The sequence below is a fragment of the Pleurodeles waltl genome, chromosome 1_1, assembly GCF_031143425.1.
Source record: "Pleurodeles waltl isolate 20211129_DDA chromosome 1_1, aPleWal1.hap1.20221129, whole genome shotgun sequence".
Lineage (NCBI taxonomy): Eukaryota > Metazoa > Chordata > Amphibia > Caudata > Salamandridae > Pleurodeles > Pleurodeles waltl.
The window spans coordinates 254,625,020-254,641,214 of record NC_090436.1 but is presented as its reverse complement, the minus strand read 5'-3'; positions in this window follow the sequence as shown (position 1 = coordinate 254,641,214).

Genomic DNA, 16,195 nt, shown 5'->3' with positions numbered 1-16,195 from the left:
TACCAACGTGTGTCATCTGCTTGCATCCTTCATGGACTTGTGATGTGTAACATAGGTATGTTGATATTACTATTGTGAACGGATTTTGTCATTGTCGTAGCTAATACACATTTTCAAAATCACAGACTGACTCCAGATTGTTTTGTGGTTCAAGGGTGCATATTGAAATGCTAATTATTGGAGGGGGTGGTAAAATGGTGATGGGTGATGGTGGAGGAATGTCCATGGCAGAGTCCAGTCTATTAGTCTCAAAGGTGCACTGCCCATATGGGCATAGGAAGTGGAGCTGGGGCAGTTCCAATATGGACAGGGTTACAAAGTGGGACAGTGGGATGACAATCAGGGTGGTCTCATTTCTTGGCGGGGGTCTTGCCATCGTGCTCTGTCCTGTTCCTGGATCTCAGGGACCGCTTGCGGGGTGGTTCTCCGTCTGCAGGGGGTGGGGTGCTGGTGTGGTGGTCCTGTGGCAGGGCGTCCTGTCCACTAGCGCCGGCGGAGGTGGTGGGCAGTTCATCGTCCAGGCTAGTGTCAGGGTGTCCCTCAGAATGTTCTGTATGTCCTTCAGCACCCCTACAATGGTGCCCAGGGTGGAGCTGATGGTTCTGAGTTCCTCCCTGAAGCCCAAATACTGTTCCTCCTGCAGGCGCTGGGTCTCCTGAAACTTGGCCAGAACTGTAGCCATCGTCTCCTGGGAGTGGTGGTATGCTCCCATGATGGAGGAGAGGGCCTCGTGGAGAGTGGGTTCCCTTGCCCTGTCCGCCCCCTGTCTCACAGCAGCCCTCCCAGTTCCCCTGTGTTCCTGGGCCTCCGTCCCCTGGACCGTGTGCCCACTACCACTGCCCCCAGGTACCTGTTGTTGTTGGGGTGGTGGGTTATCCTGGGTTCCCTGTAGTGGTGGACACACAGCTGATTGACGTGTCCTGGGGACGGAGGTATGGGCCCGCTGGGTGGGTGCTGTACTGGTGTTTCCAGAGGGTGGAAAGTCAGTGTTGGGCTGTGCCTGTGCGAGGGGAACCGACTGTCCCGAGGCCCACGATGGTCCGGGCTGGTCATCTGGATCCAGTTGGCCAGAGCTGCTGTCATCACTGTGGGCCTCTTCTGTGGGTGGGGTAGAGATGTCTGGACCCTCCTGTCTGGTGACGTTAGGTAGTGGTCCTGCAGGGGTATAAAAGCATGATTATTGTATCTGTGTGTGTCATGGTGTGCAATGGGTGGGTGAGCGTGTACCCCAGTGCTAGCATTCCTGTGTGGGGGCTTGTGTGATGATGGTTAGGGGTTGTCATGGGTATGTGCAGTAGGCATGCTTTAGTGATGGGTGTCCATGCTTTGTTGTGTCATGCAGGGCTTGGTGTTGGGATGTGTGGTTTGTGTTATTAGTACATTAGTGAGGAGTTGGAGTGATAGGGGAGAGGGTGAGGGTGGGGGTGTGTGATAGCATGCAGGTAGGGTGGGGGATATGATAGTTAAGATTTGACTTACCAGTGTCCATTCCTCCACCGACTCCTCCGAGGCCCTCAGGATGCATAATGGTCAAGACCTGATCCTCCCATGTTGTTAGTTGTGGGGGAGGAGATGGGGGTCCGCCGCAAGTCTGCTGAACCGCGATGTTGTGCCTGGAGACCACGGAACGCACCTTTCCCCGTAGGTCGTTCCACCTCTTTCTGATGTCCTCCCGATTTCTTGGGTGCTGTCCCACTGCGTTGACCCTGTCCACGATTCTTCGCCATAGCTCCATCTTCCTAGCTATAGAGGTGTGCTGCACCTGTGATCCAAATAGCTGTGGCTCTACCCGTACGATTTCCTCCACCATGACCCTGAGCTCCTCCTCTGAAAACCTGGGGTGTCTTTGGCGTGCCATTGGGTGGTGTAGGTGATGTGTGGGGGGGTGTATGTGGTGATGAGTATGGTGATGTGTGGTGTGGTGTGGGGTGTTTTGTGTGTGGATGTTGTGTGGGTGATGGTATTGTGTGCCTCTGTGTGGTGGGGTTGTCTATTGCTGTGCTCTCTCTGTCGCCTTCGTCTCAAATTTTTGGTCGTAGGGGTTTGTGGGTGATGCGGGTGTGTGTTTTATATTGTGTTGGGTGTGTGGGAGTGGTGTTTGTATGTGTATCAGGTGTGTGTATTTTGAATTGTCCAATGTGGCGGTGTTTTGGAGATGTGTGTGTATTTTGAGCGCGGCGGTGTGTACCGCCAATGGAATACCGCGGTTGAAAGGCCGCGTGGATTCGTGGGTCGTAATAGCATGGGCGTGTTTATGTTGGCGTGACGTGAAGGATTTGTTTTCGCCAGTTTATCACTGACCTTTGGTGTGACGGACTTGTGTGGGTGTCTGAATTTCGGCGGATTCCGAGATGTGTGTCATAATAGCTGTGGCGGAATTCCGCAGCCGCGGCGGTGTATTGGCGGTCTTCTGCACAGCGGTAAGCGGCTTTTACCGCCAATGTTGTAATGACCCCCTATATGTTGTTTGCCCTGGTCTGATATCCCCCAGCGCTGCGCCCGTAGGCGAAGATGAGCTGCCAAGGGCTCAATTGCTATCGCAAATAACAGTGGCGATAGAGGACACCCCTGTCGAGTACCACAGCAGATGGGGAAACTATCAAAAATGACCCGGCCTGTCTTCATGCAGGCTGTGGGATTAGAGTACAGAATACTGATCCGGCTCAAGAATCCCTGGCCAAAGCCCATGCTGCGTAATGCCTCCTTTAAGACGGGCCATTCAAGGGTGTCAAAAGCTTTCTCGATGTCCAAAGACACAGTAACTCTATTGTATTCCCCTTTTGGAGTGCCATTCATTAAGCCCAGGACTCGTCTAATATTTAGGAAGGTGTTCCTTCCCGGGATGAAACCTAATTGGTCTCCATTCATCAGTCGACCCATCAGCGGGAGCAACCGATTTGCAAGCACTCTGCCCAACAACATGCAATCCAAAATAAGCATTGATAGGGGTCTATATGATCGCACATCCAGAGCGTCTCGGCCAGGTTTAGGTAAGATCACTATTAGCGGTTCGCGTTGAGAGTCTCTGAGGTGCCCTTGTGACTTTGCTTCATGCAGTACTTCCACGAGTGGTTTAGCTAAATGAGTGGAAACGCAGCGTAATACTCCACTGGTAACCCATCTGTTCCAGGGGGTTTTATTGTGAGCTAATTGACACAATGCCTTTTAGATCTCATCGATCTCAATAGGTTTGTCTAACTCCCTCTGTTGTTTAGGAGTAAATTTGGTTGGGGGAGGGCGTTAAAGAAATCTGCTAATTGAGTGGGTGGGGACTCAGGCCCTGCACGTAAAGCGTGCTGTAGTAATGTCGAAAGGCATCATTAATAGCTACATGGGTGTTAACCATGGCACCAGAGTCTTACCTAATAGCACCTATAGGGGTGCGGTGTTGTTTGCCCCAAGTTAGTCACGCCAGTAGCCTGTTGGAGCGATCGCCCTCCACCTGTAACCTGGAGAGGTAATGTCGGTAGTCATGTGCGCAAGCGTAATTCTTCCTCTCTATGTCGTGCTCGTGGTTTGCGAAGAACATCAGAGTCCAGGTTGCCCTGTGCTACTTCTCGTTCCACATTATGCAGGTCTGTCTCCGGTGAGGTGATTTCACTCACCAGGGTGCATCTTATTCCCCCAGTGACTGCGAGGCAGTGGCCCCGTACAACCACCTTGTGGGCTTCCCACTCCGTAGCGCATGAAGTGTCTGTCCCTTTGTTTAGCTCAAAGTATCTGGAAATACAACTGGTCAGCTCTTGACGGAATGGGTGACCCACCAGCGTGTTGGGCTGTAGATGCCATGTAGGTATACATGTGAGCAGTCTGCCCCAGTGAAAGCTGACCCGCAGCGGGCAGTGATCTGACAGCGTCCTGGCTAAATAGTCCGCCTCCAGGGATTCATGAGCCAGGTCTACCGGGCCCAAAATCAGATCAATGCGGGTGTGTAGCCTATGTACTGGGGAATAGAAGGAGTATTCCTGACCCTGTGGGTGGCGTAGGTGCCATATATCATGGAGCCCCCTTTCGGCCATTCAGGTGCAGAGCTCACGCGACATTGACCTGCTGAGTGCGCCTGCCAGTGGAAGGTGAGATCTGTCCATGTCTACATTAGGTACACAGTTGAAGTCGCCCGCCCAGTTGCAAGTGGTCGAAGGGTCCTGGAAAAGTGTGGGTGTGATGGACATCAGGAATTCCCTTTGCTTTGAGCTGGGGTGTATATTCCAGCTATGGTCAAGTGTTTTCAATCTAGGGAGCCTTCCATCAGCATGTATCTGCCCTCTTTGTCTGCTGTGTGGTGCTCTACAATGTAGGGAACCTCAGGAGCCAACCAAATCAATACCCCCTTGGCAAATGCTGATACTCTCATACCGCATGCATGTCCTCTTTATTTAGTTTTAAGACTTTGCACTTCTCTTTCTGTGAGATGTGTTTCTTGAAGTATTGCTATGTGTACCCTGTGGCGTTTTAGAAATGCATGTATCCGGTGGCGTTTGATTGGTGTGGCCATGCCCCTTACATTCCACGTTAACACTTTGTAACTGCTAATCCTCATATATATGTGCATGTGTGTTTTGACTTGTGGGCTTGTGTTGTGTGTCCTGCTGCTATTGCAACCGATGTACAGGATAAGTCACTACCTCCAGCCCAATATTCCCATCCCTCATTGCTCATCGTCTTTGTCAAGAACCATGTAGAAACATGAAAATGTTTAACAATTTGTAACCCCCCAGGCTGTTGGCCAACGGGGCCGTAGCCACCCCACGTCTTATAACGGGTGCTAAAGATAGTAATGTATTGCCAGTTGTCTGTTTGGGAGACCATGTAAGGGGCTTGAGTATGTCGAGAAGGTGCCCGTAGCTGTTCTGGCCCATTTCTAAAACTGTCAGACCCACCCATCCCCGGACCCCCATGATCGCTGGTTAATTACATGCCCACCTTAAGTACCAAAGCCCCTTGTGACTATAGTGCCAGCAGAAATTTATTTATTATACTTGTGCTGTTGGAGTACTTAGCCTCTTTTAAGGCCTCGCTGTATCTGGGCCCGGTTCATGGGTGTCCATACATCTGAGGTCAAGCTCGCACCTGCACGCAGCCTAGAGGTGGAATCTCATCTCCATGAATCAGAGTGTACAGTGGCGCAATTATAGGTCGTCTGCTGTGCACAGAGTAATGTCCGGTCCTTGCGTAGAGGGAATTGTGGATCTGCTGGTATGTCCTACCGACAAGTCGATATCTGATGCTCCATCCTCACGGAGTGAAGCATATGGGTTCATCATGAGTTGCGTTGCTTCGAACAGTGCTTGTGCCAGGCCTTCCATTGCTTGAGCCTTCGATGGATGCGTCTTGATCCCGGGTCTCCTCTTGCGCCGGGGTTGGGGTGTCAACCAGTCTCCAGCAATGGGGTCTTCATGATTCACTCTGACCAGGCCCTTGGTATGCAGCCACGTCCCCACATCTTAAGGTGAGGGGAAGATGTGGGTTTTCCCCTCGTCCATCACCTTTAGTCATGCTGGGAATAACAGTGAATAGCTGATGTGCTCACAGAGGTGCTGTTTAACTTTTATATATGAGTTTTGCTTGTACTGTACTTCCATCGTGTAGTCAGGATAAGCTGTGATGGTAGTGTTTTCGAATTTCCAAGGGCCTCGTGTTCTAAAGCTCTGGAGGATCAAGTTGCGAACCCGGAAATTGCGAAGACGGGCTATTAGTGGCCGAAATCTGGTGTGCACGTTCTATGGAAAAGAAGGGCGGCACTCCATTTCTCAGCAGTGTAGTCTTCAACCATTGTTCAAGGATGATTTCGGCTTTGGGTGTCTTTGCGTGCTCCAGGGACCACATAAAACAAATATTGTTTCTTCATGAGCATCCCTCTGTGTCATTTGCTCTGCGTTGCAAAGAGGAGACCTCTGCTGTTAGTTGCATTAGCTGTGTTTGAAGTCCCTGAGCGCTGGTTGCACTGTCAGGGATGTTTCGGTCACTATGTCAGCCAATTTATGATGGTCCACTCAGAGCAGGTTGACTTCCTGCACCATAGAATCAATTTTCATCTCTAAAGCCGATTTGGTATCCAGCACTGCCTGTAGAAGATTTTCAAATTGGATGGAGTGAGCCTGTAGTGTTGCTTCATTTGATGGAGGGTTGCTGCACTGTCCTTGGTAGTTGTGAGCAGGAGAGGCATTGTCCCCTCAGTGGGCAGTGGCAGCCATGCTGCCTTTGGTGTTACCATGGGGGCAACTAGTTGGGGCAATCCACCTCCAAATACACAGTTTGCCAACCCTCGGGGCACAGCGATATGGCTCTGGTGTTGTGGTCATGCGTGGCCTCTGGGGGGCAGCAGATCGGAGCACTTGAACAGCAGCAGCCCCCCTTACTGCCGATCTCCCTTTCCAGGGGGGCAAAGTTCAGGACCATGCACCCAAGGTTCCCGGTAGCAGGGCTTTTAAGTTGCATGGTCCCAATGTCCCAGGAAACCCTGACTGCACCTCGTCTGGTCCCCATGAAGCAGGCCCAGTGGCAGAGTGGTGCTTCCTCAGCATGTTCTTTCTGATTGAGCTATTGCATGCTGCTCATCCGATGTAGATCCAAGATCAGCCCTAGCCACCCCTTGTTGGCTATAGAAAGGACTTTCAGTGCTGAGCTGAGCGTCTTAGTTAATATCTGGCAGCACCCGGTGCCCAGTATGGGTTTAGAGTATTCAAGTCAGTTGAGCATACAGTCTCAGGGCAATATGTGGGCTTCCAGTGAACCACTTCTCCTTCCTCTAGGGAAGGGCTACCCAGTGAGCACTCGCCACCAGCCAGAAAGTTCACCACAATGTTCCGCAGGCAATGCGTGTATTAGTGCTCGAGGGTGGACAGTACCGCCTCCCCTTCTTCGAACCAGAATGGTGTCTCCCACTCACCGCTCCGATGTGTCCACTCCGGGTGGGCCCTGTCACCCTCAGCCTGCTTGACATGGTGCGGCTACCAGATCCGCAACGTTCCCTCCACCAGCCACTGCGGCTGCTGCTCTTTGCTCCTGCGAGCCGTGTTCAGGCCCTTTCTCTTATTGTGCGTCGGCTGGGGCAAGCCGCGCGGGTGCTCAGCTCACGGTCCATCTCTGTGTATCCGGGGCATGCTTCGGTACCTCTGAAGGGCTGTTCCGTCTGCCTGGACCCCACAGGTCTCCAGATTCAATTTATTGGGAGTCCAGGTGGGGTTCTATGTCAGGATATTTGCTGGGCCTGGAGTGGAGCCAATCAGCAAGCGTCCGCTCTGGTCACCATCTTGGCCACACCCCCCACACCCTGGCTCCCTTTGTCTGTGGCTGTCTAGAGGAACTATACAAAGCCCATCTGTCACCCAGCCAGACTGACCAGAGACAGACAGAAGGCACAAGATGGCTAAAGCAAGTAAATCCCAACTTTCTAAAGGTGACATTTGCTAAACTGCAATTTAAAATCCAACTTCACCATAAGTTGTGATTCTAAATTGTGAGTCCAGTAACACCAAACACGACAAACCTATCTCTTACAGATTGTGAATTACACTTAAAGATGTGGTAAGGTAATTCCAATGATAGCCTATAGGAGAGATAGGCCGTGCAGTAGTGAAAAATGAATTTGGCAGTTTTTCACTACCAGAACATGTAAAACTTAAAAGTATATTTCCTACCATTTAAGTACATTGGAGCCTATCCTCTAGGTTGTTGAGAACCTACCATAGGGATGGCATATGATTAAAAAGGGAAGGTCTAGGACTGGCAAGAGGTTAAGAGGTTTATCTTATCAGGTTGAGGTGGCAGGGTAAACTGTACATACAGGCTCTGTAATGGCAGGTCTGGGGCATGGTTAAGGGGCTACTTAAGTAGGTGGCACAACCAGTGCTGCAGGCCCATTGGTAGCATTTCATTTACAGGCCTTGGGCACATGCAGTGCACTTTTCTAGGGACTTATCAGTAAATTAAGTATGCAAATTGGGTAGAAGCCATGTTTAGAGGAGGGAGCACATGCACTTTGGCACTGTCTAGCAGTGTTAAAGTGCTCGGAGTCTTAAGGCCAAAAATAACGAGGTCAGAAAAAGAGGAGGAGGAAGGCAAAATGTTTAGGGTGACCCTTCAGAGAGGGCCATTTTCCTCTGCTGCACCGCAGGGAGTAGAAGAGGAAGTGGAATCACCCCACTGGAAGCAAAGACAACAGAATCATCAACAGTGTCAGGATTACAAGAGCTACAGGGAGGTTTGGGCTGAGGAAGACTAGAATGCTGGAGGAATCAGGTCAACACAGGAGGTGAGTGCAGGGACGATGCTTACTCAGGACAGGAATGAGGTCAAGCACCAAGTTTCGGGTGTGGTTTAAATTCTCTAAGGGTGTGGCTGACTCCTGAAAGGGTTTGCTCACATTGGAGACTGGAAGGTTTTAAAGGGCCCTGGGGGAGAACACCTGTCAGCCTAATGGTTTTGACCTTTAATTCAAGCAGGTGCAATCAATTAACATTAGCAGGTGAAGTCAATAGGTCATGGCAGTTAGAACCAATAAACAGAAGCAGGTGGAATCAATTAACATTAGCAAGTGGAGTCAATAGGTCATGACACTTGGAACCAATAAACAGAAGCAGTTGGAATCAATTATCATTAGCAGGTGGAGTCAATAGGTCATGGCAGTTGGAAACAATAAACAGGAAACACATGTCTATTCCTCCCAAGTGTGCAAACCGAAAAAAGAATTGAATAATGGTACCAGAATGTTCTGGGAAGAGGCCTGCCAAGGGGTTAAGTGTAGTGGGACCATGTGACCTGAGGGGTGTTGATCCTGGTGTCGCTGGAGGCCATGAAGTACCATAGGGGAAATACAACATGAGCCCTGTGCGCCAGACCCAGTGTACAGAGGATGCAAGAGGAGGTTGTGACATGTGCTGTGTAATTAAAAGACAGGACATATACTTTTACATGTTCTGGTAGTGAAAACCTCTCAAATTAGTTTTTCACTACTTTGAGGCCTATCTCTCTCATAGGATAACATTGGGGATTCCTTAATACATTGGATAAACTGTAATTCTTAATTGGGAAGGGGTAGATCTGTCATGTGTGGATACTCTGCCAGAAGAAGGACTGCTAAGCTGCTACAAGGACTTCCGCCTTCTGGACTTCTGCTCTGGAAGGACTGCTTTCTTGCTGTGCTGACCTGCTGCACTCTTTGCCTGGGTGAGAAGGACTGGACCACCATCACTTGAACCCAACACCCAGACTCTTGTCGTCTTTGACGGATATTGCAAGTGCACTGAATATTAAAGCACACACATCATCATTTTATATTTTTCTGTTTCTACCGCCCTCCATTGGCAACTGGAATCCCTTGTGCGTTGTTTTCTATAGTGGCTGGCATGATGAATGCTGTAACAATGCCTTCCGCTTGATGTAGCATGGCCAAAAAACGCTTGCAACTGATATGGAAGCTACATATCTCTTGGATTGGTGTCATCTAAGGCTTGCTCTGCCTTACGTATAATGTGTAAGTGTTGTGGAAAAAGAAGCCATTTCTTGAAGATGTGTAAAGCCTCATGCGAGAAGATAGTGTAAACAGTAAACGATGTGGCAGCTCACAGAAAATGGACAAGCAACTGGAGAACTTGGTATTGTTGGTGGCCATCATAGTAAAATATGAAGATGAAAACCAGCCTAGATGCAATGTCAAGGTCAATGGAAAATAAGGTGCCAGTTCTTGTAGATTCATGATCCACAATCACCATCCTTTCTAAACAGACTTATGAGAAACCCGGTGTGATTTGACCTTGATGTCCAGTCAAATCACACCCAAAGCTTACAGTGTCACAATATCTGGCTTGAAAGAGTTTCCCTACCCAAACTAGTGGAGTTTGGTGTGATTATTATGGGATGGACTGAACAACAATAGTTGAAAATGTTGATAAATCCTTGTAAACCTCTAAACATATTCAGCATTCAGGAGGGTGACATCACAACAATATTGGAGGAAAATAAGGTGTTGAATCACTGCCTAGGTTGCCTGAGGAACTTCAAACATCTGATAATCCTGAAGGACAATGCGTGAACAGTAGAACAGAAAGCAAAGAGGGCGCCTTTTTCAGCATGTACTGAAATCAAGGACAAATTGGATGAATGGTACAGAACGCCAGTCATTGAAACAAACAATCATTCTCAATGGTTGTCCTCAGGTGTGATGTCCAAGAAGAAAATCACACTATGCAGATTTGCACCAACTGAATCGACATGTGGTAGCTTATTGTCAGCTGCTGGCACTGATCTGATTAATGAAATGGTGATGACATTAGGCACAGCAACAATCTTCACCACTCTCGATTACAATTCTGCTTGTCATCTGATTCTCCTACATGAACACTCTAATAGGTATGCAGCCTTCATCCCAGCAGAGGAGTATGTCCATTCTGTAGGATGCTGTTTAGATGTGGCTCAGCATCAGTGGTATTCTAGGATGAGATTAATAGAATCTGCAATTGGATGCACAGTCAGAGCGTTCCAGGACAATTTACTAATATACAATGGAACACGATAAACACATTAAAACTATAGGGGTTGCTGCAAAGAATTGAGGACAATGGTGGAAGAGAGGTGTCTTTGGGTCATGGCATTGGAGAGAACAGTGTGCATCCTAAGCCACCCTTGATATCTCCTATATCTAACTCACTGTGTTCCAGAAACAATTTGAAATTAGCACCCTTTTGGGGAATGTGCGAGTATAAAAAGCTGTGCTGAGAAGGTAGAACTGATGCAAAGGTAGTAAAAAGGGTGTTGATTACTTGTGGAATGTTGACTGTGAAATGAGTATGAATTAATTGAAAACAGTTGGAAGTAGTTCACCTCTGACATCATTCAGTGAGAAATTGTACTGCATAGTAACTGTTGATACAAGTCTGATTCGTTTTGGGGCTATGCTTAGTCAAAAGTCAGACAAGGGAAAACACACAATTGTCTTTGCTTTTCGCAAACTGAGAGAACTTGAAACAAGATATTGGTAATAGAATGTAAGATATTAGTTTGCATTTGGGCAGCATACAGATTCAAAGGCTTCCAAAGGGGCAAGGAGTTTTTAATACGCACAGACCATAGCTCATTAGTAAGCATTTTCAAAGGTGTTGTATCTGTCAAAGTTTTCCCAATAGTAACTAAAGCGACTTACAAACTGCTAGAGTATCATTAAGCAATGGAATACAATTCTAGTTGGCTGAATGCACCTGCAGATTACCTGTCACATGCACCATGGGAGGAAGAGAAGGATGCGATAGAGTGGAGTGACGAAAATGACAGTGTTGTAGTTGTCAGAAAAATGTTGGCACAGATGAAACAATTACTAAGAAAAGATTGTTTGAATGCTCTTAAACCTGATCACTTTTGGTGTGGTATTCCCCTAGACTTTTACCTTTTGCCTTCACTAGCCTGTTTTTGCAGAACCTATTTTTGTTGGCATTAAGACTCTGTGCACTTTACCCCTGTAAGTGATTGCACTCTCTCCCTTACACATGGTAAAATTGGTCTACCACAAATGGCATATTTTGTTTACTTTAAAGACCCTATTAAATGGTACTACCATACTGAGGGCTCATAAGTTAACACTATTAGTGGGCAGCATCAGTCATTGGGGCCACCCACTAAAGCAGCACTTTAAAACATGTTTCATGCCTGCCGCTGCAGCATATAGTGCAATTTAAACTGCCATTTTGACCTGGCAAAATAAACGTTTTGCCAGGCCTAAGCCTTCTTTTTTAATAGTTATAAGGAGCCTCAAAGATAGGCTCATAGGCCAGGGTTCATGGTATTTAAAACATAAGATGTGTACTTAAGTTTTATATGTCCTGGTAGTGAAAAGATCCCAACATCGTTTTTCACTGTTGGAAGGCTTACGCTCCCATAGACTATCACTGGGTTATCTTATTGGACGTAATAACAGTAAACTTCAGTTTGGGGCCGGATAGAGAAATATTTCTCCCACTCACCTGAATTGTAATTCAAAATCCTCTTTAATTGTAACATTGGATTTTGAATTACTATTCTGAAAGTGCCAGTTTTTGAAAGTTGGCATTTTTCAGCCTAAATAAAATGTGCCTTTCTGAAAGTGTCCCAAGACTGTAAATTTCTCTCCTGTGGTGTGATGTGCAGTCCTTCCAAACAGCGTACAAAAGGGGCTTAGATGTGGGGAAGAATGTTTCTCTCCTTAGCACAATGGACTGGTGGGGTTGTAATTAGCCCCTCCTGAGCTTCAAAGGCCAGGCTGGAAAGACCAGAGATGACCTTCTTAGGCTTGGCACTGTGACATACAGTGGCCAATTTTGATGAACTAAATCAGTTTTTTATTTCAGGTGTTGGTGGGGGTTCTTCTTTTTATAAAAATTAATTACCAGTTGTAAGTTCAAAACTTTGTCTTTCTCAGATGATTTTTGACTTTTAGGAATTTTAAACACAGCAGTACAGGTGAAGTGTAGTAACGAAGATTCAAGGTGATGCCATGGGCGTCCACTGGGAGGAAGGGAGGGGAGCTTGATCCCTCGGGATTTAGGTACAGCCTGGTGTGCAGGCTCATAGTGCAGCATAACACTACAGCCGCCTTAGTGTTAAGCTGCCTGCACTTGTATGGCTGCGGGCCCCGCCAAAAACAGTCCAGGACGCCCCCATGAAAAAAGTTCGGCAGACACCCATGGGTGAGGCATATTGAAATGGTATACATCATTATAGCGTAGGCACACAGTGGCAGTTAAGAATACATATACAGGTGAGTAATCCATACACCCTGGTTTCATTACCGCAGACTTCCCCTTCTTTCCGACATCAACATTTCTACCCCAAGCCCACTCCATCGTCACAGTAAGTACACCAGCTGCCCTGTATTTTTTCCAATTTTTTGGGGGCAACCTCTGCTCTGGTTCACCGCCTTTTCAGCCTGTCTGCACCAGTCCACATCTTTCTCCCATTCATGAATCCTGGAAGGGGTTGACGTGCCCCACGCTTTCTCTACATTCCTTTTTGCAACCTCGGCCCTGATCTCCAACCACAACTTTGTATATTTAAGCCTGTCCCTCTCCCCGTGTATATTTAAAAGAAGCCACTTGGCATTCACCAGGATCTCCATGGACGCCACCCTTGACATCAATCTTGTCACCCTCTCCCAGAAGGACTGGATAATTGAGCATGCCCGCAATATATGTATGAACATGCCATCTTGACCGCAACCTCTTAAGCAGTGATATGCAGGCCCCCTTCCTATCTTGGGTAGCAGTGTTGTAGAGTAATAGGACCTGTGTAGGACCCCCTCTCTCCCCAAGATCCTAGAGACCGTAATGGGTGAGTAGCAGCGCTTTATAAACACTGATTGATTGATTCTGTAGGATGTAGAGCTGGACCAGCTGAAACTTTGCTCCTATTGGGATAACCCTGGGGCCTTGTAGCCATTCTTCATCATCTGTTCCTCCCAGATTAGCCATCCATTTATCTCTTAGGGAGCCCAGTGTGTCTGGGAGGTTGTTCATAATCTTCTTATATATTAAGGAAATGGCCTTGTCTAGCATCAGATCAAGTAGAAGCCTGTCCTCCAAGTTGGAAGACTTCTCCACTTGATCCCCCCCAATATGTGTACTCTTAGGGTGTGAACTATCTATAAATAGGGGTAATGCTCCGAGTCCGCTAGTTGATACTCCACTTGAAGCGACTCAAAGTGTAGGGGCCCGTCCCTTTTCATAGCTCTCCTAACCGGTCAATGCCCAGGAGCCCCCAGTGTAAGAATCCTGCCAGGCCACCCACATCTGAGTGTAGATCGCTGTCCCACAAGGGGGGTTTGTTCTTTCACCATCCTCACCTATCACAGGAATTTTAAGGCCGCTGACCACACCTCCACCACTGTCCGAGTGTGTATCAATTTTGTGTTTCTCCACCCCTTCCCATATAGTAGCATACCCACTAATTTATTACTATGAGCTGGAAGGCCCAATAATATTAAAGGATATCGGAAGCAGCAAGGCCACCATCATAGACCCCCCTATGAAGTTTGTGATCAGCTATCCTGGCACTCTTTCCGTCCCACAGAAGGCGGAGGACTTCCTGGTCTATTTCCTGGACAAAGGCACAAGAGCATACAGAAACCGAGGCAGGGCCATCATTTTATACAAGGCAGCCTTACCCATCAGGGAAAGCTGCAGCGCCCTCCAGTGACTAACATCTCAATTGCAAAGTCCTCGTACCAGTACCGCACTCCTCCGCGGTAGGGCTGACACCCCAACCACCAGGAGGAACATGCATGATTTGTCCCAGTTAATGCGGTAACCGGAGTGGTCCACAAAGATGCGAAACACCTATTGCACTCTATCGACGACATCACTTGGTTGGTGAAGTACAACAGCATATTGTCTGCTTATAGGGAGATACGCTCCTCCTAATCGCCTCCACCGCACACCCCCCAAATGAGAGGGTTGTCATGAACTCAAGCAGCCAGTGGCTCTAATGCGAGCTCAAAAATCATTGGGAACAGTTGGCATTCTTGCTGGTTACCTTTACCCAAGCTGAAGTTCTAAGACAGAGTGTTATTGACTCTGACCCTCGCCACCAGCCTCATATATAGAAGTTGGACCCATGCGCAAAACCTGGGACCTAAATGCAAATGATTTAGGACGACAAAGAGGGAGATCCACTCAATACTATAGAACGCCATTCTAGCATTGAGGGAGAGCACCACGCTGGGTCCACATGGGTCTACCGCGTCATGTGCAAGACTCCATATAGTCCCAGATTGAGCTGCATTCCACTACAAGGCATAAAGCTGGACTGGTCTGGGTGAATTACTGTGGTTATTACTCTGCGGAGCCTGGTTGCCAGGACCTTGGCTAGCACTTTGGCCTCGACACTGAGCAATGATGTAGGACGATATAACACACATTCAGTCAGGGATTTGTGTTTCTTGGGGATCACCACAATGGTCACCATAAACTTTACTGGACATCCCTTTGTGTAATTCGACAGGGAGTCCATTCGGACCTACCCCCTTCCCGACTAAAGGGCCCCTAGGGCAGTGAGGAGCTCACCCTCTGTAAGATCCCCATCTAGGGCCTCTTTATCCTCATCTGATAAGGGCTTAACCTTTATTTCTTTGAGGAACTCAGTACAGTCATCAGCTGTAACCTCAGAGGCAATTGTCTCTTTTCTAGCCACCCCAGCAACATACAGGCCTTGTTCCAAACGTCATACAACTAACGCTGGTAGCCAGGACATGTGTCCTGGCCACCCTCCCCGAAATCGCACAGAACTGGCTATCCTTGAGACAGAGCCGATGGCTGACATTCTCATCCGCTTGTGTGAGGAACTTGAGCTCTAGCTCCTTAATCTTTCATTCCAACATGTCCAAGCTAGCTCTTTGGGCCTTTTTTTATACCTGCAATCTTGGAGAGTGCCTGCCCCTTATTACAGCTTTGAATGCCTCCCCCAAAACAATATTGAAGTCAACTGTGCCCTTGTTTTCTTAAAAATACTGCTCCACTACCCCCAATGAGCTGTTTCCTGCTAGGCTTGTCTTTGAAAGATCAGGGATCGACTCAGGGCATCGCATCTTTCTTAGGTGTCTGACCACAGAACGTAACCTCCACCGGGGAATGGTCAGAGATGCCCCTTGCCATATGTTTTGTATGATGAAATCTATGAGCATGTAGATGTTGTGTAAAGAGATAGTCTAATAGAGAACTGTTGGAGTGGGCTGCTGAATAGTATATGTACTGCCGCAGGTTAGTCAGACCCAATATGTCTATAGGGGAGTGGTTCTACTATCTCCTTCTACTTGTCTTGTCCTATCAATTGTAGGGTCCATCATCGCATTCATGTCACCCCCCTAGAATGAGGATGTCACAACTCCATCTTGTGCCCCATGTGCTGTGGGTTTTACCCACCGAACTCATGTCGCCCTTCCCCTGTGGCTCCTCCCTGTACCAAGCACTCCATGTCATCCTTCCCGTGTGGTGCCTACCCATCTCCAGCACTCCATGGCTCCCTAATGTCTCGAACTCTCCCTGGTCCCCCTCCCAGGAAGCCTGAGTCATTGAACCTCCTGTTTGTTGCTAAGCAAGTTTAATCTGTTTTGTATCAAGTGTTTTTTTGGACAAGTTATGATATCCACTGTGACCCACTTAACTGACCCATCATGCTGCACTTGGGCTTCTATTATATTTGTTACTTGTTTCCAACTGCTGTTTGCACCCACCCC